Raw genomic sequence first — 13330 nt, 5'->3', positions numbered from 1 at the left:
CAGTGCTTCCATCAAATCTGTTTTGAATAGGTTTTGGGTGCATTTTCACAAATAATTTCAAAAGCGTCTTATCTAAGAGGACATAACCCTGCAACTGAAGGCAAGGGAGCTACACTGTGTAAACTGGTGAAAATCATACACATTCCGATGACTGGTGGACAAAAGGATCAAAACTTTGACAGGAAAAGGGTCTACAAACTGACCTTTTGTTTGAAGACCTGCAGGTCTTGACAAGTGAGAAATTAAAGGAAGGGCGAATTTTAGACAAGCTAGCAGAAAAGTGTGAGTGACATTGATGTTGCATCCTTTATGCATTGGCTCATTTCATCAAAAGCCAGCAAACAGGAGGAATGTGCTTGTTGGGTTTTTCTTTTGAGGAAGAACTATGTAAGCACAGCAGCATCTGGTCTCTGTGGCGCAATCGGTTAGCGCGTTCGGCTGTTAACCGAAAGGATGGTGGTTCGAGCCCACCCAGGGACGATGTATGTTCCTTTCTCTTCTTTTTTAGACGTATTTTGTGCAAACAGATTAACTAAATTTCAACATTTCACTCAAACAAATCAGCCTCTCGCCCAACGTGGGGCTCGAACCCACGACCCTGAGATTAAGAGTCTCATGCTCTACCGACTGAGCTAGCCGGGCGATTTTTGTAGGACCCCAAAGGCACTTGCTGTCGCCACATGTTGACATGTTGAGCAGGACCTGAGCTATGTTTGTGGAATTTGTGCAGAAACTAAAGACCTTCACCCTTAAACATTCACTAAACCTGGTGCATGATCTCACATCCCAGAGATTGAGAATCTGGCAAACTAACAATCGAACTGGTCAGGTAACAGCAGCATTTGAAGTGGGGTCAAAAATGTACCATTAAAGGCACTTGACATCTCAGCTCAGTTTCGTTGCATAGCCTCTTTATAGTTGTTGAAAAAACGTTTTGTAGCGGAAGAAAACATTAATTTACTGGAAGACAATCCAGTGATCGCTCTTAATATCAAAGTAAAACATGTACTCTGTCCTGATAAAATTTTGAGCATGTGCATTTCACCTTGGGATTTAAAGTGTTTCCCTTTAGTCTGAGTGCATCAGCTGAAGGCAGCTTAACTTCTTTTTTGGTTCTTGAAGTCTTTTTTTATTCTCATCCGAAAGGCATAGCCTATTCTGTTCCAGAAAACATTGGGGATTCCAATGTATCAATGACCTAGTTGGGAAAATAATTGCTGAACTCTGTAATGATCCTGATCTCAGCAGTACCAAGTGCCACAAAGGTCCACAAATCAGTTTACTCATGTATTTTATTGCCTATGGTTTGGTTTGTAAATGTGTGTTGGTGATATGGATGCATTCATGATAGCACATTTTCTGGACAAAATGCGTCTTGGAGCAGCTCCTGCAGTGCTTCCATCAAATCTGTTTTGAATAGGTTTTGGGTGCATTTTCACAAATAATTTCAAAAGCGTCTTATCTAAGAGGACATAACCCTGCAACTGAAGGCAAGGGAGCTACACTGTGTAAACTGGTGAAAATCATACACATTCCGATGACTGGTGGACAAAAGGATCAAAACTTTGACAGGAAAAGGGTCTACAAACTGACCTTTTGTTTGAAGACCTGCAGGTCTTGACAAGTGAGAAATTGAAGGAAGGGCGAATTTTAGACAAGCTAGCAGAAAAGTGTGAGTGACATTGATGTTGCATCCTTTATGCATTGGCTCATTTCATCAAAAGCCAGCAAACAGGAGGAATGTGCTTGTCGGGTTTTTCTTTTGAGGAAGAACTATGTAAGCACAGCAGCATCTGGTCTCTGTGGCGCAATCGGTTAGCGCGTTCGGCTGTTAACCGAAAGGATGCTGGTTCGAGCCCACCCAGGGACGATGTATGTTCCTTTCTCTTCTTTTTTAGACGTATTTTGTGCAAACAGATTAACTAAATTTCAACATTTCACTCAAACAAATCAGCCTCTCGCCCAACGTGGGGCTCGAACCCACGACCCTGAGATTAAGAGTCTCATGCTCTACCGACTGAGCTAGCCGGGCGATTTTTGTAGGACCCCAAAGGCACTTGCTGTCGCCACATGTTGACATGTTGAGCAGGACCTGAGCTATGTTTGTGGAATTTGTGCAGAAATTAAAGACCTTCACCCTTAAACATTCACTAAACCTGGTGCATGATCTCACATCCCAGAGATTGAGAATCTGGCAAACTAACAATCGAACTGGTCAGGTAACAGCAGCATTTGAAGTGGGGTCAAAAAGGTACCATTAAAGGCACTTGACATCCCAGCTCAGTTTCGTTGCATAGCCTCTTTATAGTTGTTGAAAAAACGTTTTGTAGCGGAAGAAAACATTAATTTACTGGAAGACAATCCAGTGATCGCTCTTAATATCAAAGTAAAACATGTACTCTGTCCTGATAAAATTTTGAGCATGTGCATTTCACCTTGGGATTTAAAGTGTTTCCCTTTAGTCTGAGTACATCAGCTGAAGGCAGCTTAACTTCTTTTTTGGTTCTTGAAGTCTTTTTTTATTCTCATCCGAAAGGCATAGCCTATTCTGTTCCAGAAAACATTGGGGATTCCAATGTATCAATGACCTAGTTGGGAAAATAATTGCTGAACTCTGTAATGATCCTGATCTCAGCAGTACCAAGTGCCACAAAGGTCCACAAATCAGTTTACTCATGTATTTTATTGCCTATGGTTTGGTTTGTAAATGTGTGTTGGTGATATGGATGCATTCATGATAGCACATTTTCTGGACAAAATGCGTCTTGGAGCAGCTCCTGCAGTGCTTCCATCAAATCTGTTTTGAATAGGTTTTGGGTGCATTTTCACAAATAATTTCAAAAGCGTCTTATCTAAGAGGACATAACCCTGCAACTGAAGGCAAGGGAGCTACACTGTGTAAACTGGTGAAAATCATACACATTCCGATGACTGGTGGACAAAAGGATCAAAACTTTGACAGGAAAAGGGTCTACAAACTGACCTTTTGTTTGAAGACCTGCAGGTCTTGACAAGTGAGAAATTAAAGGAAGGGCGAATTTTAGACAAGCTAGCAGAAAAGTGTGAGTGACATTGATGTTGCATCCTTTATGCATTGGCTCATTTAATCAAAAGCCAGCAAACAGGAGGAATGTGCTTGTTGGGTTTTTCTTTTGAGGAAGAACTATGTAAGCACAGAAGCATCTGGTCTCTGTGGCGCAATCGGTTAGCGCGTTCGGCTGTTAACCGAAAGGATGGTGGTTCGAGCCCACCCAGGGACGATGTATGTTCCTTTCTCTTCTTTTTTAGACGTATTTTGTGCAAACAGATTAACTAAATTTCAACATTTCACTCAAACAAATCAGCCTCTCGCCCAACGTGGGGCTCGAACCCACGACCCTGAGATTAAGAGTCTCATGCTCTACCGACTGAGCTAGCCGGGCGATTTTTGTAGGACCCCAAAGGCACTTGCTGTCGCCACATGTTGACATGTTGAGCAGGACCTGAGCTATGTTTGTGGAATTTGTGCAGAAACTAAAGACCTTCACCCTTAAACATTCACTAAACCTGGTGCATGATCTCACATCCCAGAGATTGAGAATCTGGCAAACTAACAATCGAACTGGTCAGGTAACAGCAGCATTTGAAGTGGGGTCAAAAATGTACCATTAAAGGCACTTGACATCTCAGCTCAGTTTCGTTGCATAGCCTCTTTATAGTTGTTGAAAAAACGTTTTGTAGCGGAAGAAAACATTAATTTACTGGAAGACAATCCAGTGATCGCTCTTAATATCAAAGTAAAACATGTACTCTGTCCTGATAAAATTTTGAGCATGTGCATTTCACCTTGGGATTTAAAGTGTTTCCCTTTAGTCTGAGTGCATCAGCTGAAGGCAGCTTAACTTCTTTTTTGGTTCTTGAAGTCTTTTTTTATTCTCATCCGAAAGGCATAGCCTATTCTGTTCCAGAAAACATTGGGGATTCCAATGTATCAATGACCTAGTTGGGAAAATAATTGCTGAACTCTGTAATGATCCTGATCTCAGCAGTACCAAGTGCCACAAAGGTCCACAAATCAGTTTACTCATGTATTTTATTGCCTATGGTTTGGTTTGTAAATGTGTGTTGGTGATATGGATGCATTCATGATAGCACATTTTCTGGACAAAATGCGTCTTGGAGCAGCTCCTGCAGTGCTTCCATCAAATCTGTTTTGAATAGGTTTTGGGTGCATTTTCACAAATAATTTCAAAAGCGTCTTATCTAAGAGGACATAACCCTGCAACTGAAGGCAAGGGAGCTACACTGTGTAAACTGGTGAAAATCATACACATTCCGATGACTGGTGGACAAAAGGATCAAAACTTTGACAGGAAAAGGGTCTACAAACTGACCTTTTGTTTGAAGACCTGCAGGTCTTGACAAGTGAGAAATTGAAGGAAGGGCGAATTTTAGACAAGCTAGCAGAAAAGTGTGAGTGACATTGATGTTGCATCCTTTATGCATTGGCTCATTTCATCAAAAGCCAGCAAACAGGAGGAATGTGCTTGTTGGGTTTTTCTTTTGAGGAAGAACTATGTAAGCACAGCAGCATCTGGTCTCTGTGGCGCAATCGGTTAGCGCGTTCGGCTGTTAACCGAAAGGATGCTGGTTCGAGCCCACCCAGGGACGATGTATGTTCCTTTCTCTTCTTTTTTAGACGTATTTTGTGCAAACAGATTAACTAAATTTCAACATTTCACTCAAACAAATCAGCCTCTCGCCCAACGTGGGGCTCGAACCCACGACCCTGAGATTAAGAGTCTCATGCTCTACCGACTGAGCTAGCCGGGCGATTTTTGTAGGACCCCAAAGGCACTTGCTGTCGCCACATGTTGACATGTTGAGCAGGACCTGAGCTATGTTTGTGGAATTTGTGCAGAAATTAAAGACCTTCACCCTTAAACATTCACTAAACCTGGTGCATGATCTCACATCCCAGAGATTGAGAATCTGGCAAACTAACAATCGAACTGGTCAGGTAACAGCAGCATTTGAAGTGGGGTCAAAAAGGTACCATTAAAGGCACTTGACATCCCAGCTCAGTTTCGTTGCATAGCCTCTTTATAGTTGTTGAAAAAACGTTTTGTAGCGGAAGAAAACATTAATTTACTGGAAGACAATCCAGTGATCGCTCTTAATATCAAAGTAAAACATGTACTCTGTCCTGATAAAATTTTGAGCATGTGCATTTCACCTTGGGATTTAAAGTGTTTCCCTTTAGTCTGAGTACATCAGCTGAAGGCAGCTTAACTTCTTTTTTGGTTCTTGAAGTCTTTTTTTATTCTCATCCGAAAGGCATAGCCTATTCTGTTCCAGAAAACATTGGGGATTCCAATGTATCAATGACCTAGTTGGGAAAATAATTGCTGAACTCTGTAATGATCCTGATCTCAGCAGTACCAAGTGCCACAAAGGTCCACAAATCAGTTTACTCATGTATTTTATTGCCTATGGTTTGGTTTGTAAATGTGTGTTGGTGATATGGATGCATTCATGATAGCACATTTTCTGGACAAAATGCGTCTTGGAGCAGCTCCTGCAGTGCTTCCATCAAATCTGTTTTGAATAGGTTTTGGGTGCATTTTCACAAATAATTTCAAAAGCGTCTTATCTAAGACGACATAACCCTGCAACTGAAGGCAAGGGAGCTACACTGTGTAAACTGGTGAAAATCATACACATTCCGATGACTGGTGGACAAAAGGATCAAAACTTTGACAGGAAAAGGGTCTACAAACTGACCTTTTGTTTGAAGACCTGCAGGTCTTGACAAGTGAGAAATTGAAGGAAGGGCGAATTTTAGACAAGCTAGCAGAAAAGTGTGAGTGACATTGATGTTGCATCCTTTATGCATTGGCTCATTTCATCAAAAGCCAGCAAACAGGAGGAATGTGCTTGTTGGGTTTTTCTTTTGAGGAAGAACTATGTAAGCACAGCAGCATCTGGTCTCTGTGGCGCAATCGGTTAGCGCGTTCGGCTGTTAACCGAAAGGATGGTGGTTCGAGCCCACCCAGGGACGATGTATGTTCCTTTCTCTTCTTTTTTAGACGTATTTTGTGCAAACAGATTAACTAAATTTCAACATTTCACTCAAACAAATCAGCCTCTCGCCCAACGTGGGGCTCGAACCCACGACCCTGAGATTAAGAGTCTCATGCTCTACTGACTGAGCTAGCCGGGCGATTTTTGTAGGACCCCAAAGGCACTTGCTGTCGCCACATGTTGACATGTTGAGCAGGACCTGAGCTATGTTTGTGGAATTTGTGCAGAAATTAAAGACCTTCACCCTTAAACATTCACTAAACCTGGTGCATGATCTCACATCCCAGAGATTGAGAATCTGGCAAATCAACAATCGAACTGGTCAGGTAACAGCAGCATTTGAAGTGGGGTCAAAAAGGTACCATTAAAGGCACTTGACATCCCAGCTCAGTTTCGTTGCATAGCCTCTTTATAGTTGTTGAAAAAACGTTTTGTAGCGGAAGAAAACATTAATTTACTGGAAGACAATCCAGTGATCGCTCTTAATATCAAAGTAAAACATGTACTCTGTCCTGATAAAATTTTGAGCATGTGCATTTCACCTTGGGATTTAAAGTGTTTCCCTTTAGTCTGAGTACATCAGCTGAAGGCAGCTTAACTTCTTTTTTGGTTCTTGAAGTCTTTTTTTATTCTCATCCGAAAGGCATAGCCTATTCTGTTCCAGAAAACATTGGGGATTCCAATGTATCAATGACCTATTTGGGAAAATAATTGCTGAACTCTGTAATGATCCTGATCTCAGCAGTACCAAGTGCCACAAAGGTCCACAAATCAGTTTACTCATGTATTTTATTGCCTATGGTTTGGTTTGTAAATGTGTGTTGGTGATATGGATGCATTCATGATAGCACATTTTCTGGACAAAATGCGTCTTGGAGCAGCTCCTGCAGTGCTTCCATCAAATCTGTTTTGAATAGGTTTTGGGTGCATTTTCACAAATAATTTCAAAAGCGTCTTATCTAAGACGACATAACCCTGCAACTGAAGGCAAGGGAGCTACACTGTGTAAACTGGTGAAAATCATACACATTCCGATGACTGGTGGACAAAAGGATCAAAACTTTGACAGGAAAAGGGTCTACAAACTGACCTTTTGTTTGAAGACCTGCAGGTCTTGACAAGTGAGAAATTGAAGGAAGGGCGAATTTTAGACAAGCTAGCAGAAAAGTGTGAGTGACATTGATGTTGCATCCTTTATGCATTGGCTCATTTCATCAAAAGCCAGCAAACAGGAGGAATGTGCTTGTTGGGTTTTTCTTTTGAGGAAGAACTATGTAAGCACAGCAGCATCTGGTCTCTGTGGCGCAATCGGTTAGCGCGTTCGGCTGTTAACCGAAAGGATGGTGGTTCGAGCCCACCCAGGGACGATGTATGTTCCTTTCTCTTCTTTTTTAGACGTATTTTGTGCAAACAGATTAACTAAATTTCAACATTTCACTCAAACAAATCAGCCTCTCGCCCAACATGGGGCTCGAACCCACGACCCTGAGATTAAGAGTCTCATGCTCTACTGACTGAGCTAGCCGGGCGATTTTTGTAGGACCCCAAAGGCACTTGCTGTCGCCACATGTTGACATGTTGAGCAGGACCTGAGCTATGTTTGTGGAATTTGTGCAGAAATTAAAGACCTTCACCCTTAAACATTCACTAAACCTGGTGCATGATCTCACATCCCAGAGATTGAGAATCTGGCAAATCAACAATCGAACTGGTCAGGTAACAGCAGCATTTGAAGTGGGGTCAAAAAGGTACCATTAAAGGCACTTGACATCCCAGCTCAGTTTCGTTGCATAGCCTCTTTATAGTTGTTGAAAAAACGTTTTGTAGCGGAAGAAAACATTAATTTACTGGAAGACAATCCAGTGATCGCTCTTAATATCAAAGTAAAACATGTACTCTGTCCTGATAAAATTTTGAGCATGTGCATTTCACCTTGGGATTTAAAGTGTTTCCCTTTAGTCTGAGTACATCAGCTGAAGGCAGCTTAACTTCTTTTTTGGTTCTTGAAGTCTTTTTTTATTCTCATCCGAAAGGCATAGCCTATTCTGTTCCAGAAAACATTGGGGATTCCAATGTATCAATGACCTAGTTGGGAAAATAATTGCTGAACTCTGTAATGATCCTGATCTCAGCAGTACCAAGTGCCACAAAGGTCCACAAATCAGTTTACTCATGTATTTTATTGCCTATGGTTTGGTTTGTAAATGTGTGTTGGTGATATGGATGCATTCATGATAGCACATTTTCTGGACAAAATGCGTCTTGGAGCAGCTCCTGCAGTGCTTCCATCAAATCTGTTTTGAATAGGTTTTGGGTGCATTTTCACAAATAATTTCAAAAGTGTCTTATCTAAGAGGACATAACCCTGCAACTGAAGGCAAGGGAGCTACACTGTGTAAACTGGTGAAAATCATACACATTCCGATGACTGGTGGACAAAAGGATCAAAACTTTGACAGGAAAAGGGTCTACAAACTGACCTTTTGTTTGAAGACCTGCAGGTCTTGACAAGTGAGAAATTAAAGGAAGGGCGAATTTTAGACAAGCTAGCAGAAAAGTGTGAGTGACATTGATGTTGCATCCTTTATGCATTGGCTCATTTAATCAAAAGCCAGCAAACAGGAGGAATGTGCTTGTTGGGTTTTTCTTTTGAGGAAGAACTATGTAAGCACAGCAGCATCTGGTCTCTGTGGCGCAATCGGTTAGCGCGTTCGGCTGTTAACCGAAAGGATGGTGGTTCGAGCCCACCCAGGGACGATGTATGTTCCTTTCTCTTCTTTTTTAGACGTATTTTGTGCAAACAGATTAACTAAATTTCAACATTTCACTCAAACAAATCAGCCTCTCGCCCAACGTGGGGCTCCAACCCACGACCCTGAGATTAAGAGTGTCATGCTCTACCGACTGAGCTAGCCGGGCGATTTTTGTAGGACCCCAAAGGCACTTGCTGTCACCACATGTTGACATGTTGAGCAGGACCTGAGCTGTTTGTGGAATTTGTGCAGAAATTAAAGACCTTCACCCTTAAACATTCACTAAACCTGGTGCATGATCTCACATCCCAGAGATTGAGAATCTGGCAAACTAACAATCGAACTGGTCAGGTAACAGCAGCATTTGAAGTGGGGTCAAAAAGGTACCATTAAAGGCACTTGACATCCCAGCTCAGTTTCGTTGCATAGCCTCTTTATAGTTGTTGAAAAAACGTTTTGTAGCGGAAGAAAACATTAATTTACTGGAAGACAATCCAGTGATCGCTCTTAATATCAAAGTAAAACATGTACTCTGTCCTGATAAAATTTTGAGCATGTGCATTTCACCTTGGGATTTAAAGTGTTTCCCTTTAGTCTGAGTACATCAGCTGAAGGCAGCTTAACTTCTTTTTTGGTTCTTGAAGTCTTTTTTTATTCTCATCCGAAAGGCATAGCCTATTCTGTTCCAGAAAACATTGGGGATTCCAATGTATCAATGACCTAGTTGGGAAAATAATTGCTGAACTCTGTAATGATCCTGATCTCAGCAGTACCAAGTGCCACAAAGGTCCACAAATCAGTTTACTCATGTATTTTATTGCCTATGGTTTGGTTTGTAAATGTGTGTTGGTGATATGGATGCATTCATGATAGCACATTTTCTGGACAAAATGCGTCTTGGAGCAGCTCCTGCAGTGCTTCCATCAAATCTGTTTTGAATAGGTTTTGGGTGCATTTTCACAAATAATTTCAAAAGCGTCTTATCTAAGACGACATAACCCTGCAACTGAAGGCAAGGGAGCTACACTGTGTAAACTGGTGAAAATCATACACATTCCGATGACTGGTGGACAAAAGGATCAAAACTTTGACAGGAAAAGGGTCTACAAACTGACCTTTTGTTTGAAGACCTGGAGGTCTTGACAAGTGAGAAATTGAAGGAAGGGCGAATTTTAGACAAGCTAGCAGAAAAGTGTGAGTGACATTGATGTTGCATCCTTTATGCATTGGCTCATTTCATCAAAAGCCAGCAAACAGGAGGAATGTGCTTGTTGGGTTTTTCTTTTGAGGAAGAACTATGTAAGCACAGCAGCATCTGGTCTCTGTGGCGCAATCGGTTAGCGCGTTCGGCTGTTAACCGAAAGGATGGTGGTTCGAGCCCACCCAGGGACGATGTATGTTCCTTTCTCTTCTTTTTTAGACGTATTTTGTGCAAACAGATTAACTAAATTTCAACAATTCACTCAAACAAATCAGCCTCTCGCCCAACGTGGGGCTCGAACCCACGACCCTGAGATTAAGAGTCTCATGCTCTACCGACTGAGCTAGCCGGGCGATTTTTGTAGGACCCCAAAGGCACTTGCTGTCGCCACATGTTGACATGTTGAGCAGGACCTGAGCTATGTTTGTGGAATTTGTGCAGAAATTAAAGACCTTCACCCTTAAACATTCACTAAACCTGGTGCATGATCTCACATCCCAGAGATTGAGAATCTGGCAAACTAACAATCGAACTGGTCAGGTAACAGCAGCATTTGAAGTGGGGTCAAAAAGGTACCATTAAAGGCACTTGACATCCCAGCTCAGTTTCGTTGCATAGCCTCTTTATAGTTGTTGAAAAAACGTTTTGTAGCGGAAGAAAACATTAATTTACTGGAAGACAATCCAGTGATCGCTCTTAATATCAAAGTAAAACATGTACTCTGTCCTGATAAAATTTTGAGCATGTGCATTTCACCTTGGGATTTAAAGTGTTTCCCTTTAGTCTGAGTACATCAGCTGAAGGCAGCTTAACTTCTTTTTTGGTTCTTGAAGTCTTTTTTTATTCTCATCCGAAAGGCATAGCCTATTCTGTTCCAGAAAACATTGGGGATTCCAATGTATCAATGACCTAGTTGGGAAAATAATTGCTGAACTCTGTAATGATCCTGATCTCAGCAGTACCAAGTGCCACAAAGGTCCACAAATCAGTTTACTCATGTATTTTATTGCCTATGGTTTGGTTTGTAAATGTGTGTTGGTGATATGTATGCATTCATGATAGCACATTTTCTGGACAAAATGCGTCTTGGAGCAGCTCCTGCAGTGCTTCCATCAAATCTGTTTTGAATAGGTTTTGGGTGCATTTTCACAAATAATTTGAAAAGCGTCTTATCTAAGAGGACATAACCCTGCAACTGAATGCAAGGGAGCTACACTGTGTAAACTGGTGAAAATCATACACATTCCGATGACTGGTGGACAAAAGGATCAAAACTTTGACAGGAAAAGGGTCTACAAACTGACCTTTTGTTTGAAGACCTGCAGGTCTTGACAAGTGAGAAATTGAAGGAAGGGCGAATTTTAGACAAGCTAGCAGAAAAGTGTGAGTGACATTGATGTTGCATCCTTTATGCATTGGCTCATTTCATCAAAAGACAGCAAACAGGAGGAATGTGCTTGTTGGGTTTTTCTTTTGAGGAAGAACTATGTAAGCACAGCAGCATCTGGTCTCTGTGGCGCAATCGGTTAGCGCGTTCGGCTGTTAACCGAAAGGATGGTGGTTCGAGCCCACTCAGGGACGATGTATGTTCCTTTCTCTTCTTTTTTAGACGTATTTTGTGCAAACAGATTAACTAAATTTCAACATTTCACTCAAACAAATCAGCCTCTCGCCCAACGTGGGGCTCGAACCCACGACCCTGAGATTAAGAGTCTCATGCTCTACCGACTGAGCTAGCCGGGCGATTTTTGTAGGACCCCAAAGGCACTTGCTGTCGCCACATGTTGACATGTTGAGCAGGACCTGAGCTATGTTTGTGGAATTTGTGCAGAAACTAAAGACCTTCACCCTTAAACATTCACTAAACCTGGTGCATGATCTCACATCCCAGAGATTGAGAATCTGGCAAACTAACAATCGAACTGGTCAGGTAACAGCAGCATTTGAAGTGGGGTCAAAAATGTACCATTAAAGGCACTTGACATCTCAGCTCAGTTTCGTTGCATAGCCTCTTTATAGTTGTTGAAAAAACGTTTTGTAGCGGAAGAAAACATTAATTTACTGGAAGACAATCCAGTGATCGCTCTTAATATCAAAGTAAAACATGTACTCTGTCCTGATAAAATTTTGAGCATGTGCATTTCACCTTGGGATTTAAAGTGTTTCCCTTTAGTCTGAGTGCATCAGCTGAAGGCAGCTTAACTTCTTTTTTGGTTCTTGAAGTCTTTTTTTATTCTCATCCGAAAGGCATAGCCTATTCTGTTCCAGAAAACATTGGGGATTCCAATGTATCAATGACCTAGTTGGGAAAATAATTGCTGAACTCTGTAATGATCCTGATCTCAGCAGTACCAAGTGCCACAAAGGTCCACAAATCAGTTTACTCATGTATTTTATTGCCTATGGTTTGGTTTGTAAATGTGTGTTGGTGATATGGATGCATTCATGATAGCACATTTTCTGGACAAAATGCGTCTTGGAGCAGCTCCTGCAGTGCTTCCATCAAATCTGTTTTGAATAGGTTTTGGGTGCATTTTCACAAATAATTTCAAAAGCGTCTTATCTAAGAGGACATAACCCTGCAACTGAAGGCAAGGGAGCTACACTGTGTAAACTGGTGAAAATCATACACATTCCGATGACTGGTGGACAAAAGGATCAAAACTTTGACAGGAAAAGGGTCTACAAACTGACCTTTTGTTTGAAGACCTGCAGGTCTTGACAAGTGAGAAATTGAAGGAAGGGCGAATTTTAGACAAGCTAGCAGAAAAGTGTGAGTGACATTGATGTTGCATCCTTTATGCATTGGCTCATTTCATCAAAAGCCAGCAAACAGGAGGAATGTGCTTGTTGGGTTTTTCTTTTGAGGAAGAACTATGTAAGCACAGCAGCATCTGGTCTCTGTGGCGCAATCGGTTAGCGCGTTCGGCTGTTAACCGAAAGGATGCTGGTTCGAGCCCACCCAGGGACGATGTATGTTCCTTTCTCTTCTTTTTTAGACGTATTTTGTGCAAACAGATTAACTAAATTTCAACATTTCACTCAAACAAATCAGCCTCTCGCCCAACGTGGGGCTCGAACCCACGACCCTGAGATTAAGAGTCTCATGCTCTACCGACTGAGCTAGCCGGGCGATTTTTGTAGGACCCCAAAGGCACTTGCTGTCGCCACATGTTGACATGTTGAGCAGGACCTGAGCTATGTTTGTGGAATTTGTGCAGAAATTAAAGACCTTCACCCTTAAACATTCACTAAACCTGGTGCATGATCTCACATCCCAGAGATTGAGAATCTGGCAAACTAACAATCGAAC

General features: G+C 41.7%; 14 non-coding genes across 14 annotated transcripts; 6 read left to right on the top strand and 8 right to left on the bottom strand.

Moving 5' to 3' along the window:
• Window positions 1-406: 406 nt before the first annotated feature.
• On the top strand, window positions 407-480 carry trnan-guu (transfer RNA asparagine (anticodon GUU)). Its single transcript has one exon. It is a non-coding gene; the product is annotated as a tRNA-Asn (tRNA).
• Window positions 481-569: 89 nt separating this feature from the next.
• Window positions 570-642, bottom strand: trnak-cuu (transfer RNA lysine (anticodon CUU)). The gene has a single exon. It is a non-coding gene; the product is annotated as a tRNA-Lys (tRNA).
• Window positions 643-1959: 1317 nt separating this feature from the next.
• trnak-cuu (transfer RNA lysine (anticodon CUU)) lies at window positions 1960-2032 on the bottom strand. The gene has a single exon. It is a non-coding gene; the product is annotated as a tRNA-Lys (tRNA).
• A 1154-nt stretch (window positions 2033-3186) lies between these two features.
• trnan-guu (transfer RNA asparagine (anticodon GUU)) lies at window positions 3187-3260 on the top strand. The gene has a single exon. It is a non-coding gene; the product is annotated as a tRNA-Asn (tRNA).
• Window positions 3261-3349: 89 nt separating this feature from the next.
• On the bottom strand, window positions 3350-3422 carry trnak-cuu (transfer RNA lysine (anticodon CUU)). The gene has a single exon. It is a non-coding gene; the product is annotated as a tRNA-Lys (tRNA).
• A 1317-nt stretch (window positions 3423-4739) lies between these two features.
• Window positions 4740-4812, bottom strand: trnak-cuu (transfer RNA lysine (anticodon CUU)). The gene has a single exon. It is a non-coding gene; the product is annotated as a tRNA-Lys (tRNA).
• Window positions 4813-5966: 1154 nt separating this feature from the next.
• On the top strand, window positions 5967-6040 carry trnan-guu (transfer RNA asparagine (anticodon GUU)). The gene has a single exon. It is a non-coding gene; the product is annotated as a tRNA-Asn (tRNA).
• Window positions 6041-6129: 89 nt separating this feature from the next.
• trnak-cuu (transfer RNA lysine (anticodon CUU)) lies at window positions 6130-6202 on the bottom strand. The gene has a single exon. It is a non-coding gene; the product is annotated as a tRNA-Lys (tRNA).
• Window positions 6203-7356: 1154 nt separating this feature from the next.
• trnan-guu (transfer RNA asparagine (anticodon GUU)) lies at window positions 7357-7430 on the top strand. Its single transcript has one exon. It is a non-coding gene; the product is annotated as a tRNA-Asn (tRNA).
• Window positions 7431-8746: 1316 nt separating this feature from the next.
• Window positions 8747-8820, top strand: trnan-guu (transfer RNA asparagine (anticodon GUU)). The gene has a single exon. It is a non-coding gene; the product is annotated as a tRNA-Asn (tRNA).
• Window positions 8821-10134: 1314 nt separating this feature from the next.
• Window positions 10135-10208, top strand: trnan-guu (transfer RNA asparagine (anticodon GUU)). The gene has a single exon. It is a non-coding gene; the product is annotated as a tRNA-Asn (tRNA).
• An 89-nt stretch (window positions 10209-10297) lies between these two features.
• Window positions 10298-10370, bottom strand: trnak-cuu (transfer RNA lysine (anticodon CUU)). The gene has a single exon. It is a non-coding gene; the product is annotated as a tRNA-Lys (tRNA).
• A 1317-nt stretch (window positions 10371-11687) lies between these two features.
• trnak-cuu (transfer RNA lysine (anticodon CUU)) lies at window positions 11688-11760 on the bottom strand. The gene has a single exon. It is a non-coding gene; the product is annotated as a tRNA-Lys (tRNA).
• A 1317-nt stretch (window positions 11761-13077) lies between these two features.
• On the bottom strand, window positions 13078-13150 carry trnak-cuu (transfer RNA lysine (anticodon CUU)). Its single transcript has one exon. It is a non-coding gene; the product is annotated as a tRNA-Lys (tRNA).
• Window positions 13151-13330: the final 180 nt, after the last annotated feature.

The sequence above is a fragment of the Brachyhypopomus gauderio genome, unplaced genomic scaffold, assembly GCF_052324685.1.
Source record: "Brachyhypopomus gauderio isolate BG-103 unplaced genomic scaffold, BGAUD_0.2 sc159, whole genome shotgun sequence".
NCBI lineage: Eukaryota > Metazoa > Chordata > Actinopteri > Gymnotiformes > Hypopomidae > Brachyhypopomus > Brachyhypopomus gauderio.
This window is presented reverse-complemented; position numbering and strand designations above follow the sequence as displayed.